Source organism: Pogonomyrmex barbatus, unplaced genomic scaffold (assembly GCF_055798465.1).
Source record: "Pogonomyrmex barbatus isolate J1 unplaced genomic scaffold, ASM5579846v1 scaffold11, whole genome shotgun sequence".
Lineage (NCBI taxonomy): Eukaryota > Metazoa > Arthropoda > Insecta > Hymenoptera > Formicidae > Pogonomyrmex > Pogonomyrmex barbatus.
In genome coordinates this window covers 7,520,899-7,541,512 of record NW_028297107.1, presented here as the reverse complement: position 1 = coordinate 7,541,512, position 20,614 = coordinate 7,520,899, and the positions used below count along the sequence as shown (strand labels likewise).

General features: G+C 38.8%; 1 protein-coding gene across 1 annotated transcript in view; it reads right to left on the bottom strand.

Annotated features, from left to right (window-relative positions):
* Nucleotides 1–3,043: 3,043 nt before the first annotated feature.
* LOC105433680 (uncharacterized) overlaps nt 3,044–20,614 on the bottom strand; it is a 102,325-nt gene continuing 84,754 nt past the window's right edge. Inside the window, exon 3 of the transcript XR_016137958.1 lies at nt 3,044–3,850. The gene's annotated coding sequence lies outside the window, so the exon portion shown is untranslated. The remainder of the gene's footprint in view (nt 3,851–20,614) is intronic.

Sequence of the window (20,614 nt, the reverse complement as noted above, 5' to 3'; positions counted from 1 at the left end):
TTCTTTTACGCGCGCGAAATGCTAGCGATGACGATTATCGTCCGATTTATAATAGTGTTACGACTCATTCGGATATGAAATTCAATCGAACCGATGGGAGCGGTCTACCGGGTTCGATAAGCGGCGTGATGGAATACCCAAAAATCTATTCCACCGCTGTCACCAATTTGTTGTTACGTCGCAGGCGAGACGTGCTACGCGTGAAGCGAGTCTGCTCGCGCTGGGCTGTTGGTTTTTACAGCTAAATTTGACAATTATTGATGTGAATTGCAAGCGTGTATACCGTGTAAAAAGGCCGATAGTCTCTTAGAGAAAATAATATCATGCAGTCCTATCTCTGCATCTATGTCAATAACGATAGGATTTGGCAGTGCATAAAAAGAAGTATTTTCTTCGCGTAAGTATTCTAAATGCCACAAATGTTTCGGAGCAGGGACCGCAGTCCGTTACCTCACGCCAGAGAGCTAATTTAGTACCGCAAAAATTGCAGAGCCTTTCTTTCTGAGTAGTCCCAACATTAATGTAATGCCTTAAGATAGCTGTAAATTGTGATGGATCATAATTGAGGTTATACCGGGATTTGCATTCTAGGCATATGAGGTTGGCGGAATTTGTATCGGTAGCTATGCCAACAAGACCATACCCTCCCTTCTTATTCGGGGGCTCGAGCCATGCTTGATGCAATCTCTCCTGTCATGCTCCAGGAGAATTATTTGTATATTTGCCAATGGCGTTGGAGGGTGTCGCCGCTGCAGTCCGACCTGTATCCATCGAGAGAATAGGACCATCATCTCTCTGGAGTACCGGTCGTGGGGATTCGAAAGAATACACGTATATGTATATATATTATAATATATGTATATATATATATATATATATATATATATGTGTGTGTATCATTGTATTGTTGACGTGTTATTCTAAACACGTTATTTGCGATAAATATCATCACATGCCTCGGTAGTCGAAAGGATAAGATGCCTGCCCGGTAACCAGGAGATCCAAGTTCAATTCCTGGCTGAGATGGTATTTTTTCGCAAAATAATTACAAGTTTTCACGACTAGTTCGTGGTCGGGCCCCGCTGTGACGCACACCCTCCCTTTTTATTTGGGAATAAGAATTCGACTACACACCGAGAGATACTTATTTGATGATTAAAGACGGCGGCTGAATGTGTTTTCCTTTGACGTGAGCTTTCCGATTGTCCTCTGCACATAACGCAATTCACAGATAGAAATTGGAATTCACTTACCTTTCGTTGGCCCGGTTCCTGGATTCGGGCTTTTAATTCTCGTTGTCGGCCTGGCGGATCTCGGGATGCACACTAGGATGTGGGGCGTCTGGAGGCGACGTTGCTGGATTCGGGAGACTTGGAGCCCACAGGCTATTCTTGAAATGTCCTTCGTATTCTGGTTGGTAGATTTCTTCGCATTCGAGCAATTCACTCAAATCATCGATGAGCGCGGATTTAATTTCATATAGAGTTCGACGAATCGCACGCTGACGTCCGGCGCGGTTTTTGCGTTTATTCGGCATTGAGAGTGACCATGAAGGGAGATGTTACTTCCCTTACAAATTACGAATAAAAGATTAAGCTTTCTATCATGATGAGAACCTGCAGCCCTCTGTGGAGAGTAGTGCGGACGCACAACTTGCTAGCCAAGAGAGAAAACACGGCTTCCCGGGTCGCTTATTATTTGGTTAATTTACGCGTGGTCACTCTACCTCGTGAACTCTGTCGATCGTTCGTTTCGCTAGGATGGATGAAGGATTAGGATTTATTAATTGTTTGACACACATCGATCACTTTTTACTTATATATTGTAAGGTATTCAAATACAAAATTAATTGATACAAAGATGGATTAAATTGTAAAACACGACAATTGTAATTGTTTAAAATTAGATTTATAAGAGCTTGAATTTAAACTGAGTGACGTTAGGTTCACTAACACTAGAATAGAAATGGAATTGATTTGAGATTGGATTCGAGTACTTCTTAATACTAGAATTGGAATCGAACTTTCTTAATATTAGAATTAGAAGAGGGAGTTCACGGACTGGAAGTCCTCTCTAGTCGGATTCGCGAGATGAACTGCCTACAGTCGGCCGTGCACTGAAGTGCTTCGATTCGGCGGCTCTAAACTGCGGCGACGCTATGGTGGGGTGTGCGCTCTATGTGGGAGGCGCTGGTGGTGAGAGTGCGGCGCTCGCGTGGGAGGCTACAGAATTGGTAAGGGGCGTATCACATCGGCTTTATTCCATGTTACAGAGAAAAATAATGATTTTGAGGTAGAAAAATAAAATTATTAGTTAATGTACTTATTCCGACGTGACATGATATTTATTACTGGTTCGCTTAACGCTATGGTATTGACAATTATTCCGGACTTATATTTAACGCATGGGCTATAGCGCGTATAATGATAGAATGCTTCTACACTGTCACGTCCCAGCGAAAGTACCTCTAATCATGTTCAGTGTAAATTTTTCAAAATTTTTAATTATTTATGACTAACTGTGTTAGGAGACAGCACCGTCAAATCTTTCCTATACATTTAATAAAAGAATATACCGCTTAAAATTATTTAAAGATTTATACAAAATGGCCGCTCCTTACCATAACCTTATGGCGTTACTACCTTAATGTTCCTAGTAAATTTTCCCTAGAACCTCACTAACAAAAAATAGAACATACCAAAATCACTTCTCCAGACTGTTCAGTAAACAAAAAAAATAAAGCTTAATATCGCATCTTTATCTAAGCATTTCAACATTAACAACAAAATCTTAACAAATTAATATAAAATAGTAATTAGTGAATAAAAAACAAATGTAGGAAATATAACCTCGCCCACGTAATGCACGAAAACTATAACAAAACAATTATCGGTACATTGTAATATCTTTATTAACAATTAATAAACAAAATCATATAATTATATAAATAACAAAATAGCAACCAATTTCTTTATATCGTTAAATATAACTTCAGAAACTAAGAAACCTTTGTATATCAAACCTTTTACTTTTGTTCCATTTTAATAATAAATATAAAAGTTAATAACAAAATTAATAACAATAGAAAGGATATGAATAAGGAATAAAAGTCATAATGACAATATAACAAAATCCACGACAAAATATTTATTCAACAGTTTATCTGATACGTATCCTTATTTCAAGGATTTTGTTGATGTCCTTATATGGATATATTTTCCCTGTATAAATACATTCTCCATCGAAAATCCTTTCGAAAACATAAATATAGTTTGTGGCTACGGTTCTTAATTATCAAGATATAAATAAAATTAAGGGTATATGAAAGCACACACATATATACATATATACGTACATTATACATTTCCTTATAAGATATAGTTTTCTTTATGAAATTATATAAACAACCCCGATAGAAACATATTTTATCTCAGAAAAGAAATTCTACGATTTAAATTTCGTTTAATAAAATTTATAAATAAACAAATTATTATATTAACAAATAATTATTATGAAAGATTTGGACAACACACCGGAAATCCTGTAACTTACCTCATTACACAACTTACCTCATTACCTACCTAACTCGCACCGTTTAGAAGATATTTAAACAATTATAAACTTCCTTACATACACTTACCTCAAAAACTCAAATCAGTTCAGCAGGCAAATCTCCATATATAAACCAGTTCAACTTCTAGAAACCTTCATCCTAAATTTATATTTATAATTGTTACTTTCCTTTTTTCATTAACACTAATCCTATGGCTATGACAAAAATCTTGAATATTAATATGCATGGAAAACTACCCTAACGATTCAACCAATCACAATCAAAGCCATTTTGTACCTGAAAACATTTAATAAATAATGTATTACAAATGTAAAAAGAATTATACTGATATATTTTAGATATACTAATTATATGATGTAATCATTATTATTATAAAAATTGTAAAGTATATCTAAAATATATTGCGATGATTAATATTTATTATAAAAGCTTAAATTCAAGCAAACTATATGTTTGTTAATTATAAGAAAATTATAAGAAATTATTATAACGAAGTATAACTCTTTGAAAACAAAAATAGGTCGACCGAATAGTCATAAGTATGATTCATGGTCAGGTTATAAGCAAAAATAAGCCAACATTAAATGTCAAGGCCGCCATAATACTTAGTCACAAGTGTGACTCATGATCAGTTTGTAAGCGAAAATAAGCCAACGGTAAATATCAAAGCCTCCATAATATTTTAGTACTACGAGTCATCGCTGACTTATAGCAAATGTAGGCTAAGTCGACCAATAGAAAACTATGTCAAGAACAACTAGAAGGTCTTAAACATGTGAATCATAGCTGACTCATAATGAAAGTAGACTAACAATAGGCTTTATTCAGACCTGTAGAATCATAACATTGGAATTTAGGTCACCCCTACTTCCATGTTTTGGCAACATATAAAAACTTCAAGCGACGATACCTTTGCGCATTTTTCCATTTCGCACTTACGATTCACACTTACGAACACTTACATTCGCATTCGCACTTGTACACTTACATTTTTGCACTTGTACTTCCACTCGTACTCGCTAAAGATATATATATATATATATATATATATATATATATATACATATATATATATATATATATATATATATATACCTATCATTTATAACAGTGAATAAATTCCGATTCAAATACCACAAGTGTGATATTATATTATTCCTTATTCCCAAAATCGAAAACTCTTTTCTGAAAATAAAAGTCATTTCGACATTCCTGTTACCTACTTCCTTCGCAGTATCTAATCCTGAGGTTTTACCCTCTTAACCGCATGGAAAAGAATCTCACAAATAACGTATGAGTGTAGCTGTCGAGGATCTGTTGATTTCGGCTCCGTCCGATCTATCAGGACCTCCCAGGACGTTACACGAAGAAAAAGTACTTTTTGGTGACAGCGGTGGGATCCCTCATTTGCTGGGATATCCAAAATTCGGCTCCTTCACTATCTGGGATAGCCGAATCTTGTGAAATATTCCTCATCTCACGAAGAATTGAAGAGGAGATTTTCAAAGCAAGTGATAGCGGGGATTGAACTGCGATAAGAACTTTCGATTATGGAATTGCATATGCTTGTCTTGCTTTACTTTACTGCGACTCACATGTAAGTCAAAATTATCATTTATAATTGTAACAAGACTCGAAATCGTTCGGTATTTGTAAAAATCCGTTATAAAATTTTAATTATATAACAATAAAAATGGTTGATCGTGAGATAGACTTTTTGACTCGTCAGATAGGCGGTATAAACGTTAACGATGACGTTAACACAAACCGTCGTACGAATGCGAATATGTCATATACCAGTTTATGTGATGCTTCCGAGACAATTCTCTCGTTCGATGATAAAAATATGCCTGTATCGCAATTCGCTAATAGTTGTCTGCATGTTCGAAATATGGTCTCTCCAAGTGCGGAATATGGATTAGTTTAAATGATTAAAAATAAATTAGTTGGACCAGCATTGAGAGTGGCTTTAAGCGGAGAGTATAACGACATCGAATCCTTATTGGCTGTCTTGAAAACGCGATTCGCACCTGTTTATTCTACGTCACAATTGCACGGAGAGCTTTCTAAAATAACGCAATATCCAGATGAGACTGTGGTAGATTACGGTAGCAGAGTATCTATGATTTTACAACAACTAAAATTTTGCTACCAAACCGAAAATCCGAACCAAGCTATACAATTCATAAATTCGGCAGAAACCAATGCTGTGAGAAATTTCTTAACTGAATTAAAAACGGATATATATACGAATCCATCCACGAGAACCGGGAACATTAAACAACGCAATAGAATCTGCCATAAAAGCTGAAAGCGAATATAACGAGCATATACAACGTATGAGAATAACAGAGGGATTAATGCAGTCTATAAGGTGTAATAATTGTCTTGGATATGACCACAATTCTCAGTCGTTTAGTACTTTTAATCCCCTCGCTCAGATTTTGCACGTACAATGGCAGCCTAAGGTCTGTTCTTTTTGTAAAAATCTTGGTCATACGCGAGCTGAATGCAGAACGTTACAACCACGAATTCTAAACTCACGAAACCCGGTAATCAATGTAAACCCGCGAAATCAAAATTATAATATTAATCAAAACAACCGACAAAATTTCCCTACTTCAAAAAATATGGGATTAATTTGTCGATATTGCAAAATACCAGAGCTTAGAACAATGTCGAAAAAGGCAGTACAACAATAATGTGAGAAATCAAGAAAATCGAATCGGAAACCGAATGTTTGAAAATCGAATTCTTGAAAATTCTCAACGTAACAGACCGCAAGAAGCTCCGGGAAACCGAGAGCGACTCACAGCACAGCGAGTCGGCGCAGCGCTGAACGAACGCCCGCGAGTGCGCCTGGCACCGAACGAGAACCGCAAGGAAACGCCAGTGTAATAAACGTCGCATGTAATAAAATTGAGAAACCACCTTCCGTTATACCAAGCAAAAATTTGGTCGACGAACGAGCAAACTTTATGATAGATACAGGTTCTATTAATATAATAAAAGAAACCTGCCTTCATGAAAACATGCCTATCGATACCAAAATGGTGTTTGAACTAAGTGGAATAACTAAAGGTCGAACTCGTACGATAGACGTAACAAAAGTATGCATTTTCGACGTCGACATATTATTCCATGTAGTCACGGATAAATTCCCTATTCGACAGGATGGAATTTTGGGCACTGAATTCTTTAAGAGCCAACGAGCAACCATAGACTACCCGAGGGCAAGTCTGATCGTAAATAGCAAGCTATATTATTTTCATAATGATGAGACCGTTATTCTTCCCGCTAGGACGTGAAAACAAATATTTGTACGAATCGCCAATCCAGAAATAAAAAATGGATATATTCCAAAGTTAAACACAGGACCGCAGGTGTACTTAGGTAACGCCGTCATATCAAATCATCACGGAGTAGCGCATTTATATGCTATTAAATCGTCGGATGAGGATATAGAATTAGCGATCCCTACTGTAAAGATATATTCAAGAGATATATTCGAAGAGATAAGAGAAGAGATTAAGGAAAATTTTAGTAATAAACGAGATAACGACGATGAACGTGTTAATAAAATATTGCAATTACTACGTCTCGATCATTTGAACGAGAAGGAAGTCACTAGTGCCACTAGCCTAGTAACATCCCATGCGATTTCATCTTTTTTCCCAAAAGATTTCATTTGCCAGGAGAACGGCGCGACAAATGTTTTTAAACACCGAATATTTACCACCGATGATCGTCCGATTAATGTCAAGCAATATCGTTATCCTCAAATACACAAGAAGGAAATACGAAGACAGGTCGACGAGATGCTGGATAAAGATGTTATAGAACCATCAAGTTCGCCTTACAATTCTCCATTATGGATTGTTCCCAAAAAGAATGATTCCCTAGGAAATAAAAGATGGCGTCTAGTAATAGATTTCCGTGCTTTAAATGAAAAGACTATCGGAGACGCTTATCCTCTTCCAAATATCGTTGACATATTAGATCAACTCGGAAGTGCAAAATACTTCTCTGTATTTGATCTAGCATCTTTTCATCAAATTCCTATGGATGAAACAGATAAATATAAAACTGCATTTTCAACGTCGTATGGACATTTTGAATATAATCGTATGCCATTCGGACTAAAGAATGCTCCTGCTACATTTCAGAGACTAATGGATCAAGTTTTGACAGGATTACAAGGAATAGAGTTGTTCGTATATCTTGATGATATAGTAATTTACGCCCGCTCACTTCAAGAACATGAAACAAAATTTCATAGACTCATGAAACGACTTACTAAAGCTAATTTATACTTGCAACCTGATAAATGCGAATTTTTGAAGAAAGAAGTAGCATATCTGGGACACATAATATCTGAAGATGGCGTACGGCCAGATCCAAAAAAGATAAGCGCTGTGAAAAATTTCCCTAGGCCCAAAACACGAAAGAATATTAAATAGTTCCTTGGACTTGCAGGATATTATAGAAGATTTATTGAAAACTTTTCCAAGATTGCTAAGCCTTTATCTGATCTACACCATAATTATAATACAATGCAGATTCTTGACTCTAGTTATTACTAAAAATTAGCCTTAATTAATGATCAATGCGCCGACCATAATTATGATGTACATCATATTAACAACACTTTACTCCACCCTACCAACACCCTACAACATCTACATTACGAACACTCCGAATTACCAACACTTCACGACGGCATCTACGATTACTCACACTTCACAGCATACTACACCCTAGCATATTACCATCTCACTGTATTACCATCTCTTTATATTACCTCTGAGTTACCACAGTACTGTAAGAAAGTTACTAAGAAGTCCCTAGGAAATCCGGTGGATGGCGCCATGAGTGCTGTTCGGTAACCAAAAGAGCGCCTCTCATAGGATCACGACCCGAATGAGTGACACGAAAAAGGGACCAATCAGACAAGGGCTGATGCAATACTTGTTATTTCTGAAATCACCGAACATGCTCCAATGCGCGGAGCAGCGAGCGACGGGCGATTCTCTCCTCAGTCGGCGAATGGGACGGACGTGCCATTCGCGAGAGATCCAGTCGAATAGTCGAAAAGTAGTTATACTTAACATAGTCGAGATATCGTCTCCAACGATATCTATTAAATCGTAGTACGTGATACTCAGTGAAAATAGATAAATTAGTTAAAGGCAGTGATTGTACGAAATAACATCGAGATATCGTTAAAAGCGATATTCATTAAAACGTGTATTAAATCATAGACAATAAATAAAAGACAGACAGTAAATCCTGACAAAAACGGTTATTTTATTTAAATTTAAAATTAACAAGAACCTTACAGTACCATGTTACCGACTCACTACAACGCCACCTACAAGGACACACCATGACGCCACCTACATGAACACTCCATGACGCCACCTACGCCATCACCAGACTGCCACGCCACCCACGCTATTATCGGAACTCTCCACCATCTTCTCTTCTCTACTCTTGTACGCTCGAATAGTACACATCGTGCGAGTGTTAATCCAAATCTAATCCCAATTCCAATTCTAATTTTAAATCAATTCAATTTCGTCTCAATCTAGTTAAGCTAACATTAAGTGATCATTTGTATCCTAAATTTTGTATTACTCTAAATTTAACCAAGTGTTACGCGAGTGTAATTCGATTCTTGAATATTTGAATATAGTAAGTACAGTGTATTCACCACGTGTCCTTCATTGCATCATCCTTCCTATTGAACGCCGCGAGAAATCGAAAGTGTTCGCGAGGTTTGTGAGGCTTCACGCGTAATAAAGTAATTCTTAAAGGTTCGTACACCGTTAATTACAAGAACGAGCGTCTCCCGGAGCAGATATTGTGCGTCCATCCGCACTTACCACGACGGAGACTCGAAATTCTTGCTCGCGATAAATTCAATCGTTCCTACACGAAGCCGAAACGCAACGCAAATTGTCTTGCCGCAGAATGCTAATCCTTTGATTTTACCTTCGCATAATATTTAAACAACTCGAAGCCTCACACGAATGCCGAAGCGCAGAAGAAATCACGCTGGTCGCAAGACCTTTATTCGATATTTCGAGTATGACCTCCACGTGGCAGCTATCTACGATCACAACGAAGTGACCGGCGAGGAAGTCGAGTTCGACGGAGAGTACGAACTCCTGGTGCACGACCGGCTCTGGAGTGCACGGCCGATTCCGCCATCATCCGACAGCGCTATCAAGGATATCCAGTTCCGGCCATGAATCTCCCTAAAGGAATACTTGCGTAGAACACCTCTAGAAAAGGTAAGTGGATTATTTCATTAAACAAAATATAAAAATCACGCGCACGTGTATATTTTCGGACGACGCTCTGCGCGCTTAGGAATTTTCCGGTTGCATCAGTCTAAACGTGTCTGCTTATCGTACAAAAAATAAGGGGAAAGCGGCTGACCGGAAGGATTTTATGACCTACCCTTTTTTTGGGGTATAGTTTTTGCTGCTCTCACTGATTTCATTCGGGAAGTGCTTTTAAGATTCGTTTCGAAATCCTTGGTTTGGAAATATTACTGAAATATTACTCGAGAAAATGCGTAGATGTTTTCTACACGTACGACAATTATTAAACGATTAACATAATGTGCCCTTCTCGTTCTCGCAAGTCACGGATAACGCGTATCCATCCAGCCGCGGTTTTCCTCCGTCGTGTTAATTTAGTTAGGTGCGCTACTTCCTTCAGTTATCGCCGCGTAAGTACTTCAGCCGACAATAATTTCCCTAAATGCGCGGATACCCTTTGCTACCGTTGTAAGGAATTATTACTCGAAGGCACACTTATTTATCGCTTAACTGTGACTCATTCGCTTCAATTCGGATTTACCGAATCGTTAGATTCTTGCGAGTATTGCCATACTCCCCTCTCTATAGTCCGCGAGATAGAATATGGCGACACGTGCTCCGACGTGTTCGTCGCTGCCATACAAGTCTTCGAGGAAGAGGGGGAGGCCATCGAAAACGTTAGAACACGTTACTTCATAGACGACACCAACGCCGCGTCCGATGTTATCGTCTCGCGCCGTTTGACGAATTTCTCCCTTGCTTAATCGCGAAGAGCAGTAGGCGACCGAGACCGCGCTATCTTCTGGAACTGTTTTAACTTTCGCGCGATTCCGCGTCCTTTCTGGGCCTCTCGCTTTAACCCCCCTTTAAATTTCCCTGATACGTTGCCTGCGATTTACCGCTCGATCGTCGGCAGCATTACCGAATGGTAGACGTAATCTCCCACTTGTCAGGTGCAACGTGACATTTCATCATCGCGAAATCGTCACCGCCCGGGACGTAACAATATTTTGTATATATTGTAATGATATATTGTAATTAAATATTTCATTCATTTTCAAGATGTAAAAATCACAAAGACATCAATGATAAAACTGTATCAAGAAAGGTTGCTACAAAAAAGAACATGAGAGTAAAAGATAGGGATGTCACGACAAAAAAATGCTTGTACAGAAAAACTAGTCAACGCTCTTACACAGTCTTTAAATAAGATGATATATTAATACTTTCTTTTTAATATTTGTTTAAAAACGATTTCTATAATGTATTAATTTTATTTTATAGATTTATAGATATTGTTGTAGCCCGGATTGGGTTACAAGATTGTAATTAGGGAAAGTCGGGTTCGCCAAGCCTTAGGAGTTAGAACTCCGAGCAGGATCGTAGGTGGAAGATTCTTCTGGTTAAATATTATTACTCACTTTTATTAAGTAGCTGATTTATTGATACGACTTCTTGATAATGTTTTATGTGAATCTCGCTATTACTGATAACTGGTCGTGACGAAGTACAACTGCCCTGTTACGTATTATGACTGTCCGCTCTCAGTGCTTTAGCGACCGTTTTTATAATATTTTAATAGTGTCGCGTTTCGTCGCGTTATAATTCTAAATCAGACCATGGTCAAATGGTGCGCTCTCGCAAATTCCTCGTTCGCGTTCTGCTTTGGAATTTGTAGATTTGCTTTTGCATGCTTGCATTTCCAGCCGGCGTTTCCATAGCACCGGCTATTCCGAGATTCGAGAATGATCGTGAAGATAAGAAATAATGAAGATATATGATAAGTAATAGCACAAATAATATGTAAGAAATAATTCGGGTAGTAATACAACATCCCTTCCTCGTCAGGAAAGAAAAACGGAGTTTTTCGCATTATAAAATTCTTCAACCCGATATATTTATAAAATTTTAGAATCGTGAACTTTTATTTCTTCTGCGCAGTTCGCTATTTTTATTTATATTTTTTGCTTTCTTTTTTCTTATAATTATACCTATTATTCCTATTACAATTATAATTATTAATATTAAACCAATAAAACCAATGGGGTAGATAAAATGTACGTTTTAGAACACGTTCACTCCTCATCTAATTATTTAATTAATTCATAATATTTATTTAATTCATCTATTTTTGTGCTTAATCTTGTTAATTCTAACGGTCTTTTATTATCGGTCGCAGTTTCATTTTTTCTGTGAGCTGTTTTGCACCTTTGATGTTTTTCGATATTAACGTTAAATTGTATTCCGGTAAATGTGCTCGTACATAACGGGTCGCTATTTGTCGTCGCGTGACTCGTTATTTTTGGTATCGTTAGGTTACAATCGCCGTTTAATTTTACTTTATCTATACCATTTATCTCTAGTTTTCTTGCTTCCGATTTATCACATTGAATTTCTATTTTTTGGTTTACTTGCGGAATAGCTACACTTGTAGTTCCGTTAATGTTAACCATAATGAGGTATCAGAAATTATCCTTGTTTGCAATTCTGGAGCTGTTCGGGCGCGTTTATATAAATTTGCATCCTATCTATGTGATAGATGAGAAAATTTCGTTCGCATATGTAAATTTGATCGTTTTGCACGCATGTATTTAGTTCACGTTCTTCTAATAATATATAATGATAGTTTTCTTTATCTACTATTATTAAGGCGTGATTTACCCGTATGAATGAAAAGATATTCGAAGGGTTCGCGTATCAAGAAGAATATCGATTTTATTGATTTGAATGTCGGGAAAGCGATTACTGGAAATCGGAAGATCATGTAGATATCTGTTTTATCGTAGTACGCATTTATAGTCACATATTTCTGATAGTGCGCCAATTTCCTATACTAATTTTAAATGGAAAGTGTTGTCCTTGCGTTAGCTATCGTTGTCGCGGTTAGCTTCTCGCAATTCCTTTATGATATTTTAGAGCGGTAATAGGCGGGTTTGCACTATTCTGTCTTTTGCTAATGATAGATAGTCAATAATGTTCTCGATATCTTTGATCAGGTCATTATTATCTTTAGTTTTTAGTATTAGTAAATTTTTATCCGTATCCTCTCGCTGCGTGTATTTTGCTAATTGCAATTCCATTCGCAGTGTTACATTTTTTAGCCGATCTTCATTATAACTTATGGTTTTTTCTAATCCGTCTATGTGGCCTATTGTGGCGTTGATAATTTTTATCTGGTTTCTTGCAGCATGTTCTAAGATTTGTTTGTTGTTTCATAATAACTGCATTTGTTCGTCTATGCATAGCATGTCATCGGCATCCATCGTACCAAATAATGTTTTGCTCATCGTACCAATCACATTTAATAATTCTCTTTTGCTGTCAGAGGCTTTATATACGCTTTATAAGCGTTAATAGTGTCGTTTCTCGTTGTCTCTATGCAGTATTTGCAAGATATTTTGGCAAATAAATCTGATTGGTCCAATAATACTTTTACATTGCTGGTCCGTCTGTTCTAAGTAATTTTATGTCACGTCGGAATAAATAAATTAGTTAACAATTTTGTTTCCTATTCTAAAATCATTACTTTTTTCAATCTTACGATAATAAAGTCTTTGTAGCATGGAGCAAAACTGACGTGATACGTCCCTAGCCTACCGCGGGCCCCACCATGGCGACTCTCTAGCCTCCCACGCGAGCGCTGCACCTCTACAGCGCCTCCCACATAACACATACGCCCCACCATAGCGCCGCCACAGTTTCGAGCCGCCGAATCGGAGCACTTCAGTGCACGGCCGACTGCGAGCAGTTCATCTCGTGATCCCGGCTGGAGAGGATCTCCAGTCCGCGAACTCCCTTCCAATTCTAGTGTTAAGATAATTCAAATTCAATTCCAATTCTAGTGTTAAGATAATTCAAATTTAATTCCAATTTTAGTACTAAGTGAATCCAATCTCATTTCAGATTCTAGTGTCTATTTCAAATTCTAGTTGAATTCAAAGTCTTTTATAAATCTAATTCTTAATTCAAGTGCGTTTAATACTTAGTTGTTTATAATCTAGTAATAAAACATTCAATTTTATATCTGAATATTCTATTATATATTATACAAGTGAAAAGTGATCAGTGCGTTAACCAATTAATAATCTCCATCCTTGCGAATAATCGACAGAATTCGCGAGGGTAGAGTGACCACGCGTAAATTAATCAAGATAATAAGCGATCCGGGAAGCTGTGCTTACTCTCTTGGCTAGCAAGTTGTGCGTCCACCCGCACTACTCCTCAAGAGAGGTCGCTTCTCACATTTTCCGCCAAATTGTAAGATATCCGACAACCTGTCTCGCCTCTTGGCTAGCAAGTTGTGCGTCCACCGCACTACTCCCCACGGAGGGCTACAGGTTCTCAGCGCGAGAAAGCTTGACCTTTTACTCGTAATTCGCAAGGGAAGCTACGTGCATTTCTCTTCATGGTCACTCTCGATGCCGAATAAACATAAAAATCGCGCCGGACGTCAGCTCGCGATCCGACGAACCTTATACGAGATCAAATCCGCTCTTACCGGCGATCTCAATGAATTACTCGGTTGCGAGGAAGTCTACAATCCTGAATACGAGCAACACTTCGAGAATAACCTGTGGGCTCCAAGTCCCCCAAATACTGCAACATCATCTCCAGCTGCTCCACATCCTAGCGTGCATCCCGAGATTCACGCCTGCGACAGGAAATAAAAGTCCCAAATCCAGGAATTGTGGACCAACGAAAAGTAAGTGAATCATTACTCTCTCCTACCCGCGAATCACGTCATGTAGAGGGCAATTGAAACGCTCATGCCAAAAGAAAATACATCCAGCCGCCGTCTTTAATTATCAGACAAGTAGCTCCCGGTGCGTAATCGAGTTCGAATACGGTTTCGTTGGTGCTACTGATACAAATTCTGCCAATCTCATATGCTTAGACTGCAAATCTCGATACAATCGTAACTATGACTCGTCGCAGCAGTTTACGACTATTTTAAGACATTTTATTAGCGTTGGCACTGTACAGAACGAAAGATGCTGTAATTTTTGTGGCACGGACTTAGCTATTTGGCGCGAAATAAACGATTGCGATCCCTGCTCCGATTCATCACGTTCCTAGAGTACTTATGCGAGGAAAATATTTCTTTCTATTCATTGCCAAATCCGACCATTCTCGACATCGACACGGAAGTAGGATTGCATGATATCATTTTCTCCCGGAGATTATCGACTTTTCTACACGGTGTGCACGTTCGCAATAATCGAGCCAGGATTCAATTAAAAACCAACACGCAGCCTAGTGCGAGCAGACTCGCCTAACGCGTAGCACGTCTTGCCTGCGACGTAACATTTGTAATTGCTGTGCTCGTATTTCTAAAGCGGTGGTATCTAACTAACTTCCATGTAGTTTGTGACCTGATTCATAAATCCGATTTCCTCGAAATATATCCCAAGATAATGAAAAAAACTTTTTATTTCAAATAGCGTTTTCTCCTGGATTTCTTCAATGCCTATGATGGCCCATTATTTTGGAATTGTAATAAAGCTTCTTAAAAAATTTTTGCTGTTGTAGCATCGGGACTGACGCGTATTCTTTTACTTCTCGAGATATGGTCACTCTTATTTCGTTCTTCACTATATCTTTTCTTAGACTCTGGTGTCTATCTTTTGACTTCGGGATATTCTTCTCAAGATAGCACCTGCCTACCCGCCTTTTCTATTATATTAATGTTACTTATTTCCCGTGGGTTGTTGCTAACGGGTGCTTTTGACAATGTCTCCTCGCGATGCAAATTTCTTTTTTGATAGTTCGCTCGTGCGCGACACTCGCGAGTTAAGTGAGGAGGGAATCGTAAATAATTTTTTGGATACAGACATTTTCGAGACCGATACAATTTCCTACGTTTCGGATAGTGCTCAGAGTGTTAATGTTTCTCAGGGTTTTGGGAAAGAGGATATCTGGTGCGAATATTTCGCTTTGTTTCGCGAGAGTTTCCTTCATGAAAATGTGATAGATTATTTGTCGCGTTATGACGTTGAACGCGGTGATACTCCGATACCACCGAGTTTTTTACCTACGGATCATTTTATGGGCATTAGTGAAATACAATTGACAATGAGAGTGTTTTTGGTGAATCGGATAATGATGCTCATCAGCCCGCGTGGTCATCGGAGTCTTCCCGTTTTATCACTTCTCTCGTTGATAATGTAACGTCCTAGGAGGTCCTGTAGGTCGGACGGAGCCGAAACTAACAGATCCTCGACCGCTACACTCACACGTTATTTGTGGAATTCTTTTTCATACGGTTAAGAGGGTAAAACCTCAGGATTAGATACTGCGAAGGAAGTGGGTAACAGGAATGTCGAAGTGACTTTTATTTTCAGGAAAGAGTTTTCGATTTTGGGAATAAGGAATAATATAATATCACACTTGTGGTATTTGAATCGGAATTTATTCACTGTTATAAATGATATATATATATATATATATTTAGCGAGTGCAAATGCAAGTGCAAATGGAAGTAGAAATGCAAGTGCCCGTACAAGTGCGAATGCAAATGCGCAAAAGTATCTAGTAGTAGTCGCTTGAGGTTTTTATGTGTTGTCAAAACATGGAAGTAAGGGTAACCCAAATTCCAATGTTATGATTCTACAGGTTTGAATAAAGTCTGTAACCAAATGACCTTGGCACGGTTTGCCTATTGTTAGTCTACTTTCATTATAAATCAGCTATGATTCACGCGTTTAAGACCTTCTAGTTGTTCTTGACATAGTTTTCTATTGGTCAACTTGGCCTACATTTGCGATGAGTCAGCGATGACTTGTGGTACTAAAATATTATGGCGGCCTTGACATTTAACGTTGGGCTATTTTCGCTTACAACCTAACCATGAGTCATACTTATGACTATTCGGTCGACCTATTTTTGTTTTGCTCGAATTTAAGCTTTTATAATAAATATTGTCACGTCGGAATAAATAAATTAGTTAACAATTTTGTTTCCTATTCTAAAATTATTACTTTTTTCAATCTTACAATAATAAAGTCTTTGTAACATAGAGCAAAACGACGTGGTACATCCCTAGACTACCATGAGCCCCACCATGGCGATTCTCTAGCCTCCCACGCGAGCGCCGCATCCCTACCGCCAGCGCCTCCCACGTAACGCGCACGTCCCACCATAGCGCCGCCGAATCGGAACATTTCAGTGCGCAGCCGACTGCGAGCAGTTCATCTCGTGACTCCGACTGGCGAGGACCTCCAGTCGCGCGAACTCCCTCCCAATTCTAATGTTAACATAATTCAAATTCTAGTGTTAGAATAATTCAATTCAATTCCAATTCTAGTACTAAGTAAAGCCAATCTCATTTCAAGTTCAAGATCTTTGTAAATCTAATTCGAAATTCAAGTGCGTTTAATATTTAGTATAGTCGTTACAATTTAGTAATAATCAACTTTGTATCTGAATATTTTACAATACATACAAGTGAAAAGTGATCAGTGCATTAAGCAATTAATAATCTCCAATCATCACCCATCCTTGCGAAGCAAATAATCGACAGAGTTCGCGAGGGTAAAGTGACCACGCGTGAATTAATCAAAACACATAAGCGACCCGGGAAGCGGTGCTTACTCTCTTGACTAGCAAGTTGTACGTCCACCCGCACTACTCCCCAAGAGAGGTATCGCTTCTCACGCAGTTTAAATCCGCTAAATTGTAAGATATCCGATAACCTGTCTCGCCTCCTGGCTAGCAAGTTGTGCGTCTCCCCACGGAGGGTTACAGGTTTTTAGCGCGATAGAAAACTTGACTTTTAATCGTAAATTCGCAAGGGAAGCTACGGGCATTTCCCTTCATAGTCACTCTCGATGCCGAATAAACGCAAAAATCGCGCCGGACGTCAACGTGCGATCCGATGAACCTTATACGAGATCAAATCCGCTCTTGTCGGCGATTTCAGTGAACTACTTGGTTGCGAGAGATTCTGAGTACGAGCAACACTTCGAGAACAACCTGTGGACTCCAAGTCCCTCGAATACCACAACGTCGTCTTCAGCTGCTCCACATCCCAGCGTGCATCCCGAGATTCACGTGGCTTGCGACAGGAAATAAAAGTCCCAAATCCCAGGAATTGTGGACCAACGAAAAGTGAATCATTACTCTCTCCTATCTGCGAATCACGTCATGTGTAGAGAGCAATTGAAATGCCAAAAGACAACACATCCAGCCGCCGTCTTTAATTGTCAGACAAGTAGCTCCCGGTACGTAGTCGAGTTCGGGTACGATTTCGTTGATGTGGCTACCGATACGAATGCCGCCAATCTCGCATGCTTGGACTGCAAATCTCGATACAATCGTACATTCGACTACGACCCGTCGAAGCAGTTTACGACTATTTTAAGACATTTTATTAGCGTTGGCACTGTACAGAACGAAAGACGCTGTAATTTTTGTGGCACGGACTTAGCTATTTGGCGCGAAATAAACGATTGCGATCCCTGCTCCAGCATTCGTCGCGTTCTTAGAGTACTTACGCGAAGAAAATGTTTCTTTCTATTCGTTGCCAAATCCGATATCCATTATCGACATCTACCCGGAAGTAGGATTGCATGATATCATTTTCTCCCGGAAATTATCGACTTTTCTACACGGTGTGCACGTCCATAATTCACAATAATCAAGCCAGGATTCAATTAAAAACCAATACGCAGTCCAGTACGAGCAGACTCGCCTAACACGTAGCACATCTCGCTTGCGACGTAACAAAATACTCGCTCGATAACTATATGTGGATACGTAGAACTATATGTGGAGCACCGGTTCAGGTGAGCTTTCATTCGAATGTCGTGTTTTTAAATTTCGACGCACGCTATCACGCGTATATCACGCGGCTTCTTGGACTACACGCACGGGGGTGATAGGACTTCGCGCTCTTTATATTCGCTCGCCGTATAACCACGATATATTTTTAAGGAGTCGGTTTCTATTTATTTTCCCGTCCGACATCAATGCTACCGCTTGCTTATACAATTCTTACTGCGATACGATTTTTTCACTTATAGTATCGCTGCTAGCTTCATGCTGCTTCGTTGTCGCGTGTTGTTGTAAGTCGGTGCCTTCTTTGGTGTCGCTGATATACGCTCGCTGGCTGCTCTACCGAGTGTCCTTGTCGACTGGTGTCGATGTACGTTGGGCGATGCTGGTTCGCTGCTCTGCTGCCGCTGATAGCTGTAGGGTTGTCCTAGGTCGGCACTCAGCTATTCTTTTCGTACTCTTTCGATTGTAGGCTTGTTATTTTCTGACGGAGCCTTCTCCGTCCGCCTGTTTTCCACAGATCTTGTGCGAAAGTTTCTCTTCTGCCTGCAGCCTTGGGGCTAATACTGCAGGTTCTTGATTTCTGCTGGCTCGATTAGCGATTATCCTTTCAGATCGTATGAATCGTGGAGACAGTGTCAACTATCCCACCGCTGCTACCAAAATGTTGTAACCCGGATTAAGTTACAAGATTGTAATTAGGGAAAGTCAGTAGGTATACTAGGCCGGTTCTAACCCAGGAGCTCCGAGTGGGGTGCGGGTGTGCGGGGTAACTCGAGGACGTGGGGGTAAAGGAAAGGAGGTAACTGGTAGGCACGGGGAAGGGGAAATGCTTTGTCGATGGTGCTTTGGAATGTACTTTTGAGAGGGAAGGAGGAAGGGGATCTTTTTTTGTCTAGGAAGAGCTGCTAGAAAAGATATTTTTTGTAGAAATTGACGTAGAAAAAAAAAGGAAAAAAAGCGTCGATATTCCGGCTGCAATAAATGTCGCAACGTGTTAATTTCGAACAATCTTGAAAAATCCGTTATTCAATGAAAATAATGTATCTAAACAAATTGCGATTCGGAAGATTTATAATGATGTCCCGATTTAGAAAAAATATTGACGACTGTACGTGTCGCAGCATATTAAGAGAAGCGCCAATAATCCAGCTGCTATAAACAAATGTACATGTTGCAACGAGTTAATTTCGAAAAATCCATTATTCAATAAAAATAAGTCGGTAAATGGACACTTCTTCTCTCTTAACTTTTTCCTAATAATAAATATTGAAATATGCTCGTTCCTGTTTGGTCAAGTCCAAGTTTTCATGTAAGAGCCAAATAAATTTTGACAGTGACACGGAACGGAAACTATAAAAATGAATACGATTTTTTATCGATGTTACACCGATAAATAATATTCCATCATAAATACCAAGTTTCTTTTTATGTTGAAAAAAAATATTTCCGGATATCGATTGATATTATTCCAACTGTTACTTTTAAGTTATGCTGTCTTTAAAAAAAGTCATCAAATCTTTTCTATCGAATCTTCTTATCGGAGAAAAAATTGGAGATAAAAAAAACGGGAAAACTTGGGCTGCTACAAAAAATCAAAATTGTGACTCGGAAAACCTATGACCATGCTTCGAGGTCGACAAAGGGACAATGAAATTATAGACGATATATATAGTAGATCCTTGGGCACACGGAATCACAGTAGATCTTGGAAGTCTCGAAACGAATATCGATCGCGATACTGTGTGAAAAAATAGTGGACGGTGCGAATGTGATTGAATGTGATAAATATGGACATGGAAGACATCGCGAATATAATGGACGTGTGGGGAGATGAAGAAGAAGAAATTGAGAATGTTGGAAATATTGACATTGATATTGAAGATGAAGATGATGAGCACGCGTTATCTGATGACAGTGATTGCATAAGTGATCAGAG